At 36.9% G+C, this 17,303-nt stretch overlaps 1 protein-coding gene and 1 pseudogene across 5 annotated transcripts in view; one reads left to right on the top strand and one right to left on the bottom strand.

Annotated features, from left to right (window-relative positions):
* Positions 1 to 17,303, top strand: part of LOC149219891 (glutamate receptor 3.3-like) — a 189,455-nt gene that overhangs the window by 100,540 nt on the left and 71,612 nt on the right. The gene's annotated exons all lie outside the window — the stretch shown is intronic.
* The window catches only part of LOC149219892 (uncharacterized), a 30,073-nt pseudogene that overhangs the window by 10,783 nt on the left and 1,987 nt on the right, over positions 1 to 17,303 (bottom strand).

The following is a 17,303-nucleotide window of genomic DNA, read 5'->3' as shown; positions in this document are numbered from 1 at the left end:
GATTTCTATCATGATCATGACTTGTTCCCCAAAATCCTCTCCTCGCTGCCAAATCCTTACATAACACTCCGAGTATCCCTACAATAAATGTCCTTAAAAAAAAAACTTTTACCCTGATTTCTTTTCAACTGTGCTATGGAAAAGAAGAAATCTTCCAAAAAGAAAATGTCCAGGCTACGAGCTCTCGTCAGATATGAATCACAAGGTTCTGAACTATTGGATTCTCGGCCAAAGAGAAAAAATAAGTTTGAGAAGGTAGGATGGATACTATTTTTTTAGAAATTATGTGGCCATAATTCCAAGGTGACGAAGGCCTTTGCCTTGAATCTTAAAAGAGAGCAAGTGTAGGTTGGGGACCTACACTTCTGATTAATAGAAGAATTGGTATCGAAGGCTTGTGGGCATTTGCGGGACGGCGAGAGATGGTTCAAGAATTGTCAGTTTGGCAAAGAAAGATGTGCGCCATTACTGAAGGAAGACCCATTAAACTTGAGTTGGGGCAAAGACATCTCACTAGATTTACTGAAGTGTAAGTATTGAAGGCTCATTTTCTTCTTACAAAAGTATGTTACATGTGAAGGCCGCTTCAGCCTAGTATTTTTGTTCCACATGCGGCTGCTCGGACAGTTCCGAGACAACCCCATTAACCTACCTTATTTTCTAAAAAAGTCTCTAATTAAGGTGTTTATGGCTGCATAAGATAGGGCTTCTAATAATGAAGAGAACCTTTATCACCATGGTTTGGTGAAAATCATTGTGTTGGAAGTCCTGTGGAAGCATTCCAAAACCTGGGAGGCCTTCCTCCAAGAAAACATATTTATAGACCCCGATTTGTTGGAAGCTAACAAAGAAAAATCTGTAGGAAAAGTGAAGAAGGGGTCATAGCCACGGGAACCCGAAGAAGTTCAGAAGAAGAAATCCTCAGGGAGAAAACAACGGGTTCAGGATCTAGAGAAGGAAATTGACGAAAAACCCTTGAAAAGGTCAGCCAGGAAAACCAATGTGTCTGACTTTACCGAAGGAAAGGATCACGAAAAGAGATTGGAAAAGAAGGAAATTGTGCCCGAGCCGACAGAACAAACTGAAAAAGCTAAGGATAAGGCAACAAAGAAAACGTCTGCCTTCGATTTGGCTGAAAAAGAGCGTGACCAGAAGAGGTCCGCAGAAAAGGCTTCTGTATCTAAGTAAACAGAGGAAGAAATTGAACCCACAGAGGAGGAAACCTAGTATCATGAATCTGGGAATGAAGCTCAAGATGACGAGGATATAGCCCAGGATGATGAAGCAGAATTCTAGGAAGATGAGGAAGGCCAGGATAGGAGATAGAAGAAGACGACGATGATGAGGTCGTTGTGACTGGGGAGACTTCCGATTTTAGCTCCCAGTAAAAAGGACCTATAACCCTTTCTAAATGCTATACTAGGAGCCAAGCTTCTTAGTCTGCTACCAAAAGTTCCGAGAAAACCGAGAGTGGGAAGCTTGAAAAATCCTGCAGCAAGGAGAGAATGGAAGAATTAGTAAAACCTGCTACCAGTGATAAGAAGGAAGTTGTATCTTTTCCTGCCCCATCTTTGCAGGAAAGCCAGAACGTGGCTGCTCTGCCACAAGAAGGAGCAAATTCACCCCGATCATCACAGGGGCATACGCATGAGGAGAGAATTTCATCAAAGAATCCATCGCAAACAATGTTGGAAGAGACTATCGTTGAATTGACTGTGTCAGAAAGGGTTTTGAGCGCAGAAAATGCAACCCTTAGGGAAAGAAACCTCAGAATGCAAAAGGAAATTAATGAATATAAGAAGTAGGTTCCAACAGAGACAGACCACCCACTTGATCAATTGGCTATAGAAGCTGCAGCACAAAGCAAAATTTGATTTCTTAGAAGTACTGTTTTTGCTTGCATAAGCGACATGCAAGAATTTGGCTTATGGGAGAAATTGAGTTCAGAGATTACCATCTTTTTGCTGATAATATCCTACTCTATTTCCCCATTTTCACACCTTTTTGTTATCTTATTATACCTAGCCCTCCATATTTTCTGTTTTTTGGCTAAACAGGGTATTGAGGCTTAAAGGTATGACGAAACATCTTTAAATTTCATTTTTACCTGCATTCGAGTCTCCTCCTAACTGTTTGTGATTTTATCTTTTTTCTTTTTGTTCTAACATGACTCAGAATTTCTTGCAGATTTCAATAGTCGCAAATCCTACAGATGATGTCCGCAAATCCTGCAGACAGTGTCTATCTCTGAGAATCCTGTAGGAATTCTGGGATCCATCAGATACTCTAATTCCCATAGAGGCTCCGCTAATTTCAAACTACAACTACAAACATATAACCAAATATTCTAAATTTATGCTTGCAGTCATGAATTAGACTAAACAAAGAACATTCTGTTATGATGATGGCTGTATGCCTAAAAATTACTATTTTGTTTTGTTGTAGATTCGATCTTAGGGATTAATTAGTTAGAGGCTAAGATTACATTTGTTATTTCTAGCCTAATATGGCTACGGGAAATTGTATAAACATAATCTCATTTGCTTTTGAAAAGTTAGACAATATCAGACGCTATCAGGAGACGAAGTGTGACTATCCTAGCACTCAGTCTCTTTATGTATCAACTTTTATTTTATAAGAAAGTATATCGTTGATGTTCGGCATTCTGCTGTAAGCAACTCTTTCGTGTTTGAAGGAGTTGTGAGTGAAGGAGGGCCCCCTTCACTCATAGCTCCAGTGTATATTAAATGTATGTATAATTTATGTCCTGTTTATTATTCGTTTACTTTTCTTTGTAATAACAGTGTGTGAATGATACGATTTCCTTTTCGTTTATGTAACAAACCATTTATTGTAATATAGTTATAATGATTTTCGGTTTCAATGTGCAGTAGATTTCCTGTAATAGCTAATGTAACCTTTCTGTATTCCCTGCTGCCATTACTCTGTGTTGGATTGTGATAGTGTAGATTGATGATTTCATTTGTTGGCCAACACTGTTCTGATTTCACGATTACTATATGATTGTTTTTATTTATCTCTTTCTTACATGATTGTCAGAAAAATAATTTGTCAAGGGCTATTATATACCCTTCATGACTATTGTTGTAACAACACTTTTGCATGAACAGAAGCATGCATGATTAGTTGTTGAGTGATCCTTCCCCTTCTTTCTGATCAATAATCAGCAAGTCAACAGTGCTATAAAGAGGAGTGTTATATACTGCTCAATGGCTTTGCTGCAACATTGTTGATTTAGGAAGGGACATTAGTTGTTTTCCTGTAATGATACCGCACTCAAGGTAGTCAGCCTGCATATACTTTGCATGGAACCTCACCAGTTTACCTCCCTGGGTTGACAATTCATATTTACAAATTATACAAGTATAATTTGACTCAACAATCAACACTTCACCTATGGGTGCCAATATACTTATCTATTGGCCTAGGTACCTGTGGGTAAGGTGCCTAGGTCATGGACTGTTGAACCACATGACAATCACAACATAAAGTCTAGTGAAATCAACTAGTCATTAGCGACAATAATCATTATTGCAACAAAGTGAACCAAGCTTGAATGTAATGGGCTACTTAATGCTTCAAATAAGGATTCCATTTAAAATTTAGGTCCTTGATCTCGCAACGATGTCTCCTCCCTAGGTAAGAGTGGTTGAAGTACAACCCTATTAGGTGTTTCTAGCCCCTAAGGGGAAGTAACATTTCCTTAGTCCACCCTTCAATTGATATGCGTTAGTGAATAATAATGATGGTACAGAGGGGAGAAGATTCCATGGCCAATTTCAATGGTAAAGGAGACTAGCATGATGGGGATCCACATCTTGAGTGTAAAAATTTGAGGAGGGAGCAATTGTGGATGCACGATTTAGCAACTCAGCCTGTTTTTTTCCACCCATCTTGTGTGCATTTTACTTTTGCTTGATTTTTCTTTGTATTACTACTCGTATCTTAAAGGGTTAGAGATTTATTTGATTAATATTGTAGTTGTATTACCCCTTAGGGATCAGTCATTGCATTGCCTCTCAGGGTTGGGACATGCATGGGTTCCTTTTACGATGTAATGGAACAACATGTGCTTAGGATCCAGTTGATGTCCATAATGAGTGAGGTAGCTCTCATGCTAGGATTTTTACCACATGCTAATTTGTGTTCCCTAACCATATTTTGCATTTTTATATTCCTTTTTTTTTCCACGACATGCTCTTTCTTTTCTCTTATATGCATCAAACTACCAGGGAAAAGTTTCAGGCCCTACCTAGGTATGAGGACGTATGGGTGCCAAATCCTAGAGAACCAATGCTCAGTTGAACATGAAGAATGGATTGAGATAAGGGCTAGTAATGTATGATGGAAATTGTTAATTATGGAATAGGGATAGATGAAACTATATTATCTCCATCATTCCTTCCCAAATAGTTCCCCTCCTATACCCATTAGGCCATTAGGGGAGGTTCCAATAAACTGGGATTGAAGATTAACCCCCCATTTAAGGTGAAAGAACAATAACACATTCAAAACCCCTCTTTCTTCCATGTCACCCAATAATTCATATCAAATTACCAAATACAAACAAGCATAAGCCCACGATTGCAAAATGAATAAAGTGTCTTTTGATCAGAAGCCCACCTTCATCCATGTGCTCTTGTCATACGGGTGAGAGGTATATGGATGATGTATGGGGGTAGATATATAATGGCACGTCATCAACTAGTGTTTGTGAGGGGCTACATGGTTGGCCAAATGGATGTGAAGAATAGGATACATTTTTTCTCCTATAAGGTTACCCATTTTGGTGGGTAACATGTCTGGATCCAACTTGGGGACATGAACTCACCATAGGGCACTTAATCCATATGCTCAAACATGGAGTTCATGAGAACTCTAGCAATCCCTGGGCTCACAGATCTGTAACTTGCTCATTGCAATAAACTTGTTTAGGAGCATATACACTAGGTGTAGGGTATCACCCATGTTTTATATGAATATATAAATTTTTACAAAGAATAAAATCTATTCTAAATACAATATAATCTACATGAAACATGGTATGAATGATATTAGAATTATCACACAATATTTCGATGCAACTAAACTATAATGCAATGCTAGCATGTAATTCATGGCTTAAGTATAGTCATATATCCAATGCAACCAACATATTATTAGATCAACATAATACATGTTTCCCCTATGATTAATCAAGAGATAGATCAAGAAAGCATTACAATCATTCATATGGCATTCACATGTTGAATCACTAGGGTGGGAGGTGGGAAAATAAGGTGACCATGTATCATGAGAAGGGGCTATAGATGAAGAGGAAAAGGAGAAAGCAAGCTCGCACTAGTGAATCCTTTCTTGCAGCTTGAACATGGAGTAATCAATGATCAAGACTTGGAATTTTCACTCAAGAGCTATCTCAAGCATGAAAATTTCATTGATGTCCTCAGGGACAAGCTGAGAGTGATATGATGAGGGTGAAGATTGTTAAATAAGATCTTAACAATTAGGATACTCGTCACAACAATCACATTCCAAAGGGTCAACCAATATTGATTCATCATGTTCAAAATTCATGTGACTTGAATATGATTGAGGGGCAAAAAGAAGAAGATATAAGGAGGGCCCATATACATCAATGATCACATTTTCCTGATCATATGGAGCATAAGGAAAGACAAGGTTCTTGTGATCATCATGATCAATATCATAAATCGAATCCTTGTCAAAATGATGTCTATTGATACCTCGCTTCCCTTCTCTTATGTGCAGGAAATCAGAAATGTCAACTCTCAAGGGATTAATGGTATGACCCTTTTCAAGGTCCTCAGGAAGTACATCATCAAACATAATATCCCTGAAGTGGGTGGGGATTGCCTCAACTTTTCCTTCCAAAGAACCATCTTGATCATGATCCCCACTATGCTCCTTTTCAAGATCATCTTCAAGATAATTTTTAATGTGTTAATCTTGATGATGTAGAAAAGAGTCTTCCTCATGTTATTATTCTTCGGGATGGAAATGATCTTCTTCAACTTCCTCAACATAATTGAAGAGGTTCTCTTCTTGGAAAGAAACAATCAAATCTCAAAGAACAACTTCAAGATGACACATCAATACCCAATATTTGAGAAATTATTCAATGAATACCTTAATAGAAGGGATGCTTTTAGGTTTACAAGAACATCTAATCCAATATCTTTAATAATCCCCAAAGGAGTTAATGAAGCACCTCATGAGAGCATCCTCATGAATCGTGTTGATCTCTAAAGTATACATGATCAATTTGTCAATATGGTTTATAGGTGAAGAATGGTCACCATTGAATTTTGGAACATTTGTCATAGCATTTGTATCCCAATGATTTTGATATCCAAGCATATCCTTGACATCCAAAGTAGGTAACATCTCATGTGGATCCCAAGGATCCATTGTCTTGGGTTTTTCACAACAATTAAATGAGGAGTCACTAGGGCGAATTCCAAAATTCCTTGAAATATGAATGTTTCACCGTACAAGCATTGAAATTTTGAAGCTAAATGAAGAACCAAGTCTTTATTCTTTCAATGGAGTTGCCAAAAAAGGATCCATCTTATCATTAGATATTTTTTCCCCTTCAAAGGAATGAAGCTTAATATTCAGATTGCAGGGAGGTAGACTCACTTCCTCCCTAGAAAAAATGCCAAAAATGTTACCACAAAATCTAGTAAGCCTTGTGGAGGTGTGCCCTACAAGGAAATCACTAGACCAAGTGAGAACATTAAGGTAGTAGCCCATCGTAACCACAGCTACTACCCCCTACTCTTTATGGATTTTCACAAATGGGAGGAATCCCAGTAGATAGGTCACCTAAGAGATGTTCTTTGCTTAAAGGTATAATGTGACCTAAAATATTCTAAGGGAGGACTCAAATTAAGGACAAGGCTCAAGTTCTGAAGAAGAGGCAATGCACTTCCCTTAAAAAATCCAAAATAAGGCATGCTAGACTTAGGGTTTGAGTAATAGTGTTGAAAAAGGAATTCCCCAAGGTCAAGGTTAACAGACAAATTTTCCAATAATGAGTATTAGCAAGGCAAACGCACATTAAGCCTTCAACAAGCCCTCAAGATGAAGCTTTACCCAAACTAGGTTTTTATCCTAGGGAAAATAACTAGGGAAAGAGAAATTATGGATGAAAATGGAAAGAATGGCCACCAAGAGGAATGATTTTGGGGAAACCACTACAACCCTTAATGTTGAAACTTTACAAGATCAAAAATTCCCCTTCCTAGCTAATTCACACTAAGACTTAATTAGGTCACTTGGCCTTAAGAGGGTCGAATTACAGAAAGAGAGAGAGAAACTTAATTTGTGGATAAAAGATGACTTGATCACCAACAAGACATGGCTAGCACCTAGTCTTAGGGTTGATGGAGTCTATGGATTCTTAAGAATGGATAAAACTTGCAAATGAGTAAGGATTTATTTATGCCCTAGCAACAAAAAGATAACTATCGCCTTTATGAGGGATTAAAATTCACTTCATATAGATAATGTAAGATTCACTGTGGGGATTTTCATTCACATATCATACAAAAAGTAATGCATGTGACAATGGGAATTAGATTTCATACAATTGATATTCACTGAATTAGGGCGTAATAGAAAAACCCTATATCATCGATTTATTCAATACATTAGACATACAATAAAAAATTTCAAATAATAAAGGACTTACAATACAATATGCATGTACAATCCAATCATTTATCCAAGGAAACTTCTCCAAAGACAAGAATATAGCTCCAATACTTAAAAATCTTCATAGATCACATATCTCCAAAGGTACAAGAAGGTTGAAATCCTCCAAGAGAGGTTGAATTGTCACAAGTGATGATGATGAAAATGAAAAGTCCTCTCCTCTATTTATAAGAGGAGGGTGACTTGTAATTTAGTCTAAAATCCCCTACTAACAAGAAAAATACAATGAGACCCTTGGGTTACAAGCCAACCCAACTAGCTTTGACATACGTGCAAATAAAATCTTGAATGTGTGAACCATAAGGCCTCTAACAATGACATAATTCATAAAGTGAGCTCCAAAATCCAAGCATTAATGCTATAAGGTGCCAAGTGTGATGTAATAACATCTAAAAATCATGATCTAACAGTTTACCCTCAAATCCTATTGAATTTTCTACAAGATACATGGTAGAAATTATACACAAATATCAACAGTATTGCAATGAGAAAAATAAGATTATAAATAGGAAGCCACACACAATAGAGACAAAAATTTTTCCTTGGGAAACCCAAACTTGGGAGAAAACCCATCAACTCTTCTTCTAGGACAAATTTTATTTCGCAAGGTTTACAATTCCAAAATTGTCTAGAAATCCATGCCAAAAATCCAATTCCAAACATAAGTCAAATTTTCCTTTATTTTCTCCCACGTGCAACTCCTATAGAACATATATGTGTAATACAAAATTAGTCAAATGAAGATGCCACATTGTGTGTGTGTGTGTGTATAAAAGTAGAATGGGTGTTTTTACCCCAAGGGACGGTCCCTTCATGAGCTAGATTGACTTGTCTATTTTGAGCCTACATGAAACCTAATAAACAATTGAATTTTTATTTTTATTTCATAAATCTTGTAGGCTGATTTAAGAGGCCTCTTAGGATGCGATAATGCCTCTTGATGCTACACAAAAATCAACAATCCCTCTTAGTGAGGGACATATTCTCCTTGGTTGCAACACATTTCCCCTTAGCTGAAATTTCTCCTCCATAAGAAAATTTCATGAGTTTTCTATGTTGATGTATGTCTATAAATCACTCCATTCTAGAGTAGGAAATGTGAGTATATAGGGTATTTTTACGTATGGCCAAAGTTCTTTGTGTCTCCTTAGGTAAATGTATCAATCTACTTTGGTCAAATTCTTTTATGACCTAGCCATGTCCTCCTCGAAACCCTGTCCTTCTAACTTCTCAGGAGAGAATTTTCCCTTGGAGCAATCAGCCTCATCCTAAATATTTTATGGCTTCTTAGGTGAATTACATCTATCTCCTCTAGTCAAAGTCATTTATGACCTAGCTGAGTCCTTCTATATTTTGAGGAGAAGATCCGTCCAATCATTTAATTTCCTTGGGCCATTCACCTCTGGTAAAATTCCTTTATGAACTAATGAATCCCTTCTAGCCTCTTAGGTGAATGTATTCGTCTCCCCTGGTCAAAGTCCCTTATGTCCTAGCCAAATCCCTTTATGGCTTTAGGAGATGTTCTTCCCTAGTCCTACAAATGAGTCAACACTCCCTCTCAATTAGGGAGTCATTCTGTGTCACACCATTCTTGTCTCTGAAGTATACAAACTTCTCTCTAGATAGAGGGTTGGTGAGAATGTCTACAATTTTGTCATCTATGTTTCTGTACTAGATCTCGATTACTCCTCTCTATACCATGTCTCATATGAAGTGACATTTGATCTCCACCTGATCAAATAGACCTGCAAGTGGTTTTCAAAGTTACATTTCTTCTTTACTTGTGACATTGGCTACGATATACTAAGTGTGCCACAATTTTGCTTCCTACTAAGCTAGGATAGTGAATCCCAAGCTAAAGCAACACACTCGAGGTGCTTTTTCTGTCCTCAACACAACGTACTTAATATAAATACATATATATTTGTAGCCTTACTCCACCACCTGAGACATATCTCAGACCATTTCCAACTATACCATGCAAGTACCTCATCACATTCTTTGTTGCAATCTATTGTACATGCTTCAAATCAATCATAAACTAGCTCAGGGTGCTCACTGCAAACCAAATATCTAGCCCAATGTTAACTAGGTACATCAAAGATCCAATCAACATCATGGGCATTGTGAGATTCACCGAATCTAAATCTCCAATCCCAAGAAATAATTTATCTTTTCATAATCCTTCATTTCAATCTCCAAGGCCAACTCCCTTTGACATTGAAGCATGCCTTCCTATGGTAGTCCTGGTTTCTCCCTCTATCATGGAAGAAAATATTCCTCCCACTACTAATCCCTTTGTCACATAAGCAAGTCCTTATGTAGCCTCCCTCTATCATGTAAGAAAATCCTTCTGTTATTTAACATGGTCTCCTCAAATAATGCATATTCTCCTACCTTTTATCTTTGAGCATCTTGATAATCTCAACCCATGACCTTCTTTAGGAAAGTTGCTCTTTCAATTTTGCTTGACTATTTCCTCTCTTGGTATTGGAAGTTCTTTTGTTCATCTATCATGGTCCTAGCTGTCTGTACATTTTCTCCCTATTGAACACCAATCACTCTTGCTGAGCATATGCTCAAGCCTTTGGGCCATATAAGAACCTGACCATTTGGCGACTGGAGCAAAAAATTCAACGTAGTCTACTCCCTCTTTCTTGGAGCCACAACACTCACTTGTATGTTTCCATATACTGTGTGAATTATCACCTTGGAAACCTCCACAATGTACCTATTCATCCTTTTTGCAAACTCCAGTTAGGAGATATTGGAAGAAAAATTATAACCAATAAAAATGATACAAGGACAAGAGCCTAACCAAAAATAAAAATAATGATAATAATCAAGGCAAAAAAAGAAATAATGATAATAATCAAGGCAAAAAAAGCTATGATTGGAATTACTTATCTCTTGATTAAAGAAGAAATTGTTGAGGGTTGTAGGTTACTATCAACTCCATCTTGATCCTTGCCTCATTATAAAGTTTTCGTACGTTGAAACATACTCACAAGTTGAATACTATGATCTATGTTCAACTTTTCTATCAGGTGTAAAGAGCCTTCATTATTATTCATCACTTCCTCAATACTTCCAGCATGGTACAAGGCCTCTACCATGATCATAATGGTCCATTTCCTCAAAAGTATGTATGGACATTTTCCTAAACCACTGTTGTAAATTTTCATCCTTAATCTTCTTTCACAAAATTTTAGATCCAGAGAAGATATCAGAGAGTTGCTACATGCACTCTACATCATGAGTCCAAAATTGTTGACAATGAGATTGCTTGTATTCCATAATTTCATTGTATACCTATTTTAACTCGAACTCTAGCTTTGGAGTTTCTAAGAACAATGACAACAACTTAGCTTCACCCACGTTGTGACTATTTCCCACAACAATGATAGAGTCTCATTTTTTTTATTCATTGTAGATCAATGCAGTAAAATCCAACAAAGAGTCACATTACAGTTCCTCATACCAAAAAAAATATATTGAGTATTATTCATAATATAATCTTGGATTAAAAAACACTCTGAAAAAAGACTCCTCAAATCCATTTACAAATTCTTAACCTTGGAGTAGTGTTTGTTAGAAAGGTCACAAATTGTTGTTGGTGCAAGAGTAGAGGACAATGCAAACTTGTATATTTCCCATGAAAAAGATAGATCCCCAATGAATTCCATGAAGATTGGAAGGATCCAGCTATCTTTTAAATATCTCTCCCCCTCAACACATATCCACTAATAAGAAGTTCCAGAGAATAGCACAATAGTATAAATACACAACTAGTTTGTGATGTCAATGCAGTTCTCCACTGATGAGGGTTTTGATAATGGTGAACTTAATTGTACAAGTCATTTGTAAAAAAGCGGCTAATCAATACAACCACAATTAGTTTGCATATAGGGAGTATTTCAAACAAGTCTTTTTATTTTTGAATTAAAATCATAGCTGGCACCACTGATGATGGGGAATCTTAACAAAAGGGAACAAAAGTGGTTGCAGATGATAAAGGTGAGGCGGTATAGGATAAAATTTATGGCATAATGTGCATAACCAATCAATATTTGAAACTTCTAAAAAATGCTTAGTACGAAAAAATGCAACAAGTAGTCGCTCCCTCACACCACCATTCAAACGGTGATCCATCAAGAGTAACATAACTTTGAGAAGAACTTAGGGTTCAACTAACATTTTTCACCCATCCTCATTCTCCATGACACTCTTTATGGCACTTTTCACATACACTCCTTCCTGCAAATAATCAAGATAGTGTACTAGATCTTTTGATAATATTGAACAATACCATCAAATAGAAGGAAGAACCTCTCCAAAATAGATGAAAATATTTCTCAAAATTCATGATCGAGAGTAATCAAATCAGAGTTCACTTCAATCAGCTACTCAAAAACCTTTGGATATTTGTAATATTGAGATCAAAGAGAATGGTAGCATAGAAGGAGTCTGTGAAAGCAGGGGGAACATGACTGAATAATCTAAGCAGCTCTACAATTAGTGCTTGAGCTCCACTCACTAGCTTTAACGATTGTAAATTTTATTTTTCTGTGTCTCCTTCTAAGCTGTAGTTGAAATCAAAATCATCTAGACACCCCATCTCGAACAATTTTCTACTATAGGCCTGCGACCCTAGACCCTCGAGCCTGTGGCCCTACGACCATCGACCCTTTAGCATGTGGCCATCTATTCTTGTAACCTCAAAAATAATTCTCCCCAGGCTCCTTATGTGTGGCCTTTTATCTATTAGACCTCAGCCTCCTTCCTGAGTTCTCAAACCTCTCCTAGTAGACAAAACCTCTTCTAGAATTTGGCGAGCACAAAACTTCTCACAGAGCTAATTCAAACTACTTGGATGATATTCAAATTCATCAAGGCATATAGATTTTCCCAAACTTCAATCTTACCCATGTTGAATTTTCTATAAGATACATAGTAGAAAGCAATTTTCTGTTCTAATGATTAATAACTAATGATCTTTAAATAATTTATCTTTATACCATTGATATCATTGAGCAATTATACACAGAAAATCGGCGGCAATGAAGTGAGAACAATAATATCATAAAGAGACAACCACGCACAATCGAGACAACAAATTTTTCTTATGAAACCAACAGTTGGGAGAAAACACAACTCTTCTTCTAGGAGAAATTTTCTTCAACAAGGTTTACAATTCCAAAATTATCTACAAATCTGCGCCAAAATCCAAGCCCAAACTTAAGTTAATTCATCCTCTATGTGCTCCCACATGTGGCTATTATATAAGATATTTGTGTATTGGTCAAATGAAGATGTTACATTGTGTGTGTGTGTGTATAATTAGAGACATTTTGAGGTAAAAAATGGACCTCAAAAAAAATGTGCAACAAAAATCAACTTTCTGTATTCAAGCTTCTGTGATCCATAATGAATTAAGCAAATTCTTTCGGTAGAAATCACATAAGAGAAATTTTTGGCCGACACGTTTCGAACCAACAACTGTGGTTCATCACTAGGATCAGATGAAGAGGTAGACCATGGCAACGGCTTAAATAGAGAGCAATGTAGAGGCACAATTTCAAGTAACGACTATATTTGAACAATAATATTTAAATTATGATATTAATTTATTAATATATTAAAAATCAACTTTATAAGAACCAATAGGATTTAATATGATGATGTCAACCATAGGAAATAAGTTGAAAATGCGAGTTGAAAAAGTAGTTTTGTTCTTGATGAGGTAATCTAATATTATTAATCTTACTTTATTATTTCCACTATTATTTTATAATATTCCTTGGGAAAACCATTTTATAACTCAAAATTTCTCTAATGTGTGTGTGTGTATAAGTCGAATGGGTGTTTTTACCCCAAGGGACACACCTTTTCATGAGCTGGGATAACTTGTCCATTTTAAGCCTACACGAAGCCCAATAAAAAATGAAATTTTATTTTTATTTTCATAAATATTTTAGGTCGACTTAGGAGGCATCTTGGCATGCAGGAATACCTCCCGATGCTACTCAAAAATAAAAAAGATCCTCATCAATAGCTCTCTTTGGTCCCCAAAATCTAGCTAGGGCATCACAAAGGGGTCTCCTGGGTCTCCAATTGTGAAAAAGTATCTATCTCTACACCAACGTTGAGGGCTTTCTAGGTGGTACTACCCCTTCAAAGTCTTTGAAGGTGAGGCCATAATAATTTGGGACTTGAATCAGATGCCATCCCTCATATGATGTTAAGGTTAGCTTGGGGCCATTCTGGGTTTAGGTGTATCATCCTAAATAACCATCAAACGTTCTACAAAGTTGCAGAACATCCTTGGTGTAGGAGGTGCCTAGGATCATATATGATGTGCAATTTTTACTTGGAAAGCTGATGCTATCAACACTTCACCTATGGGTGTCAATATACTTCTCTAATGGCCTAGGTACTTGTGGGTAAGGTGCCTAGATCATGGAATGTTGAACCACCCGACAATCACAACATAAAGTATAGTGAAATCAACCAGTTATGAGGGACAATAATCATTATTGTATCTAAGTGAACTATGCTTGAATGTAATGAGCTACTTAACACTTCAAATGAGGATTCCCTTTAAAAGTTAGGGCTTTGAGCTCCTAATGGTGTCTCCTCCCTATGTAAGAGTGGCTGAAGGACAAACCTATTAGGTGTTTCTAACCCCTAAGGGGAAGTAACATTTCCTTAATCCACCGTTCAATTGATAGGTGTTAGTGAATAATAATGATGGTATGGAGGGGAGAAGACTTAATGGCCAAGTTCCATGGTCAAAGATACTAGCATCATGGGGATCCACATCCTTAGTGTATATATGTGAGAAGGGAGTAATCCTATATGTATGAGTTACCAACTCAGCCTTTGTTTTTCCACCCCTCTTGTGTACCTTTTACTTTTTCTTGATTTTTCTTTCTATTACTGTTTGTAACTCAAAGGGTTAGAGCTTGCTTTGATTGATATTGAAGTTGTATTACCCCTTAAGGATGAGTCATTTCATTGCTCATCAAGGATGAAATATTCAATAGTTAATTTTATGATGTAATGGAGCAACATGTGCTCAAGAACTAGGTGATGGCCATAATTAGTAAGGCAAAGCTCATGCTAAGATTTTAATCATGTGCTGATTTGTATGTTGTTGGTCACTTTAATTGCTTACTGATTTAAACAACAAAGTGATGCATAAATTGTCAACCCGAGGAAGTCTTGTTATTTCAAAGGCAACTGCATACTATATGTACTCAATCTTAAATACAACAAAAGTTGTAGTAAAAACTGGTCATACTTTGCCTTAAACAAACTGAAGTTCCACTCTGAGTTACAACAAAACAATCTATTGCAGATAGTTACCAAAGAATGCTTAAAAGAAAGAAATCTAAAGAATCAATCTGCACAGGAGAGTGTTGGCTATGTTGTAACAGAGAACAAGACCCTATTCTTGGAGTGGGAACCTTCAATACCTGTTCCTGATTATCAATCTACCACCTTGCTCTGTAAATCTAATTGCAACACACATGAATTAACTGTTGATAAAATAAACGTTGCAGCAATTAATTGAAAAGGAAAATAGAGTTTCAGCAAAATGATACTCAGTAAACAGTTCTGTTAACAAAGCATGAATAAAAGACACACTTAACACACTGCAGAAGTAAAATGGGTGAATCTTGTGATGAAGGTGGGCCCTGTCCTTCTCACAAGATTCCCCAGGAGACAAGAACTAGAAAAAGATGTTCAAAACAAAATTTTATTCATCCATCAATATGTCATATTACAAAAAGGATTCTAGTCCTGTTCCTTCAGCTGAGCCTTTTCCACAGTCTGTTCATCCCCCTCTAATGTAGATGTCTCCTCTTTATAAAGAGGAGACATCTATTACAAAAGATTTACATTATAAATTCTATTTTAACCCATTATACAAAAATAGGGAAATCAGTTTCCCATCAACAAAATGCTGTTACAGTAATACTGTCTTTAGATTATGGGCGTTACATCTAGTATAATAGCTTCCTCGGTGATCAGTCTGGTTCCTTTGTTGCTGTCAAATTTAGAATGCAAATCTCAATTGTTTCAGCTTCGAGATTTGTGTGCTGTTCTTGCTGTTTCAGCAACTGCAAAAATAGTCTTGCAAACTCTAGGCAGTTTCAGCAACGCTGACTGCACATCATTCTTTAACTGTTCAACAACTTAACAATTTAAAGATTAACTATGAAGATATCGTGATTATATGCTAAATAATTAAACGTATAGTGATGAGAAGAATCATTGCATACCTTTGGGATAATTGGGTTAAAACACTAACAAGGACTTTTAAATATAGGTTGAAAAGGATGATATCATGGCAAAATGTATGGTCAAAAAGGGACAATATGAGGTCCTAACATCCCCCCCAACTGAAGTAGTTGCATGTCCCCATGCAACATTTACTTTGAGTCTGAGTCGGAGTACTGGGATGTACAGTGCAAATTACTTATACAGTAAGTATAGAAGGTGCTATCAACCAAATCTCTGAAGCCCTGGACACTCTGTAATTTCTGCCATGCTACAAGCTCCTCTTGTTTGGACACCTTGAAGTAGGCCTTATATTGTTGTACTGGAAACCAGAGAAGCGGGAAATGAAAATGATAACCCAACCATTTTTTGCCACACTGTTGAACACATTTAACGTAATTAGGTATTCATGAAATTGCTGCCTGAAGATTAAGAGGGTTAAAGGGATGATATTCCCTTCTCTCCTTAGGGCAATGTTCCCAGAATAGATTGTTTGCCTGTATGGCAAGAGGTCCTTTATTTTTGACATACTGTTGACACTCCTTTAACACTGCTGCCTGTAATTCTCTGATATGCTCAACCATTCTTGGTTCTCCTATAACCCGATGATGTTCAGTAATGAAAACATCAGCATTCTGTGGTTCAGCTCGCATCCACAGAAGGCGATTTTCTTCATTATGTGTCGCTGAAAGGAAAGCATTTTGTCACGTGAGCTGATTGGACATGAAAGAGACAAAGGCTCTAATCTAAATGTCACTAACCATAGGAATCAAATTAAGCTTTCTATCCTCCAGCATGGCTTCATTATGGAGATAGAGTTCACATAATAGATTATTCACTGACTGATGCTTCTGCAAAGGTTTCAATAAACTGCTGGGGTGTAGACACCTCATGAGGTCGTCCATCTCTGACTACTTTTACTTGGAAGAATGCTAGGCATTCTGCTAGAAACACAGAATAGTTAAAGGATGGTTTCCTGGTGGCCAGAAGTCTTTGAACTAACTCAAAGATAAGAGACAATCTAGTTTTCAACTCCTTATTTTCCTTATGTTGTGCACGGGACTGTTTCAGGACTTCCCAATTTCTATATACATGATTCTGCCATAATTATTTATGTTCCTGTAATGCCTTTTCTTATGACAGGGCATACTCTTTCTTCCATATATCCCTGAGTTCTTGAATTCTTGAGGTCTGAGTGAAGACAGTTTTTGCACACCGAGGTTCAGTCTGAGTAAACACCGTCTTTGCAGAATTTTGTG

Source organism: Pinus tabuliformis, chromosome Q (genome assembly GCF_031772625.1).
Source record: "Pinus tabuliformis cultivar Carrire ecotype Pingquan chromosome Q, CPIR1, whole genome shotgun sequence".
NCBI lineage: Eukaryota > Viridiplantae > Streptophyta > Pinopsida > Pinales > Pinaceae > Pinus > Pinus tabuliformis.
This window is presented reverse-complemented; position numbering and strand designations above follow the sequence as displayed.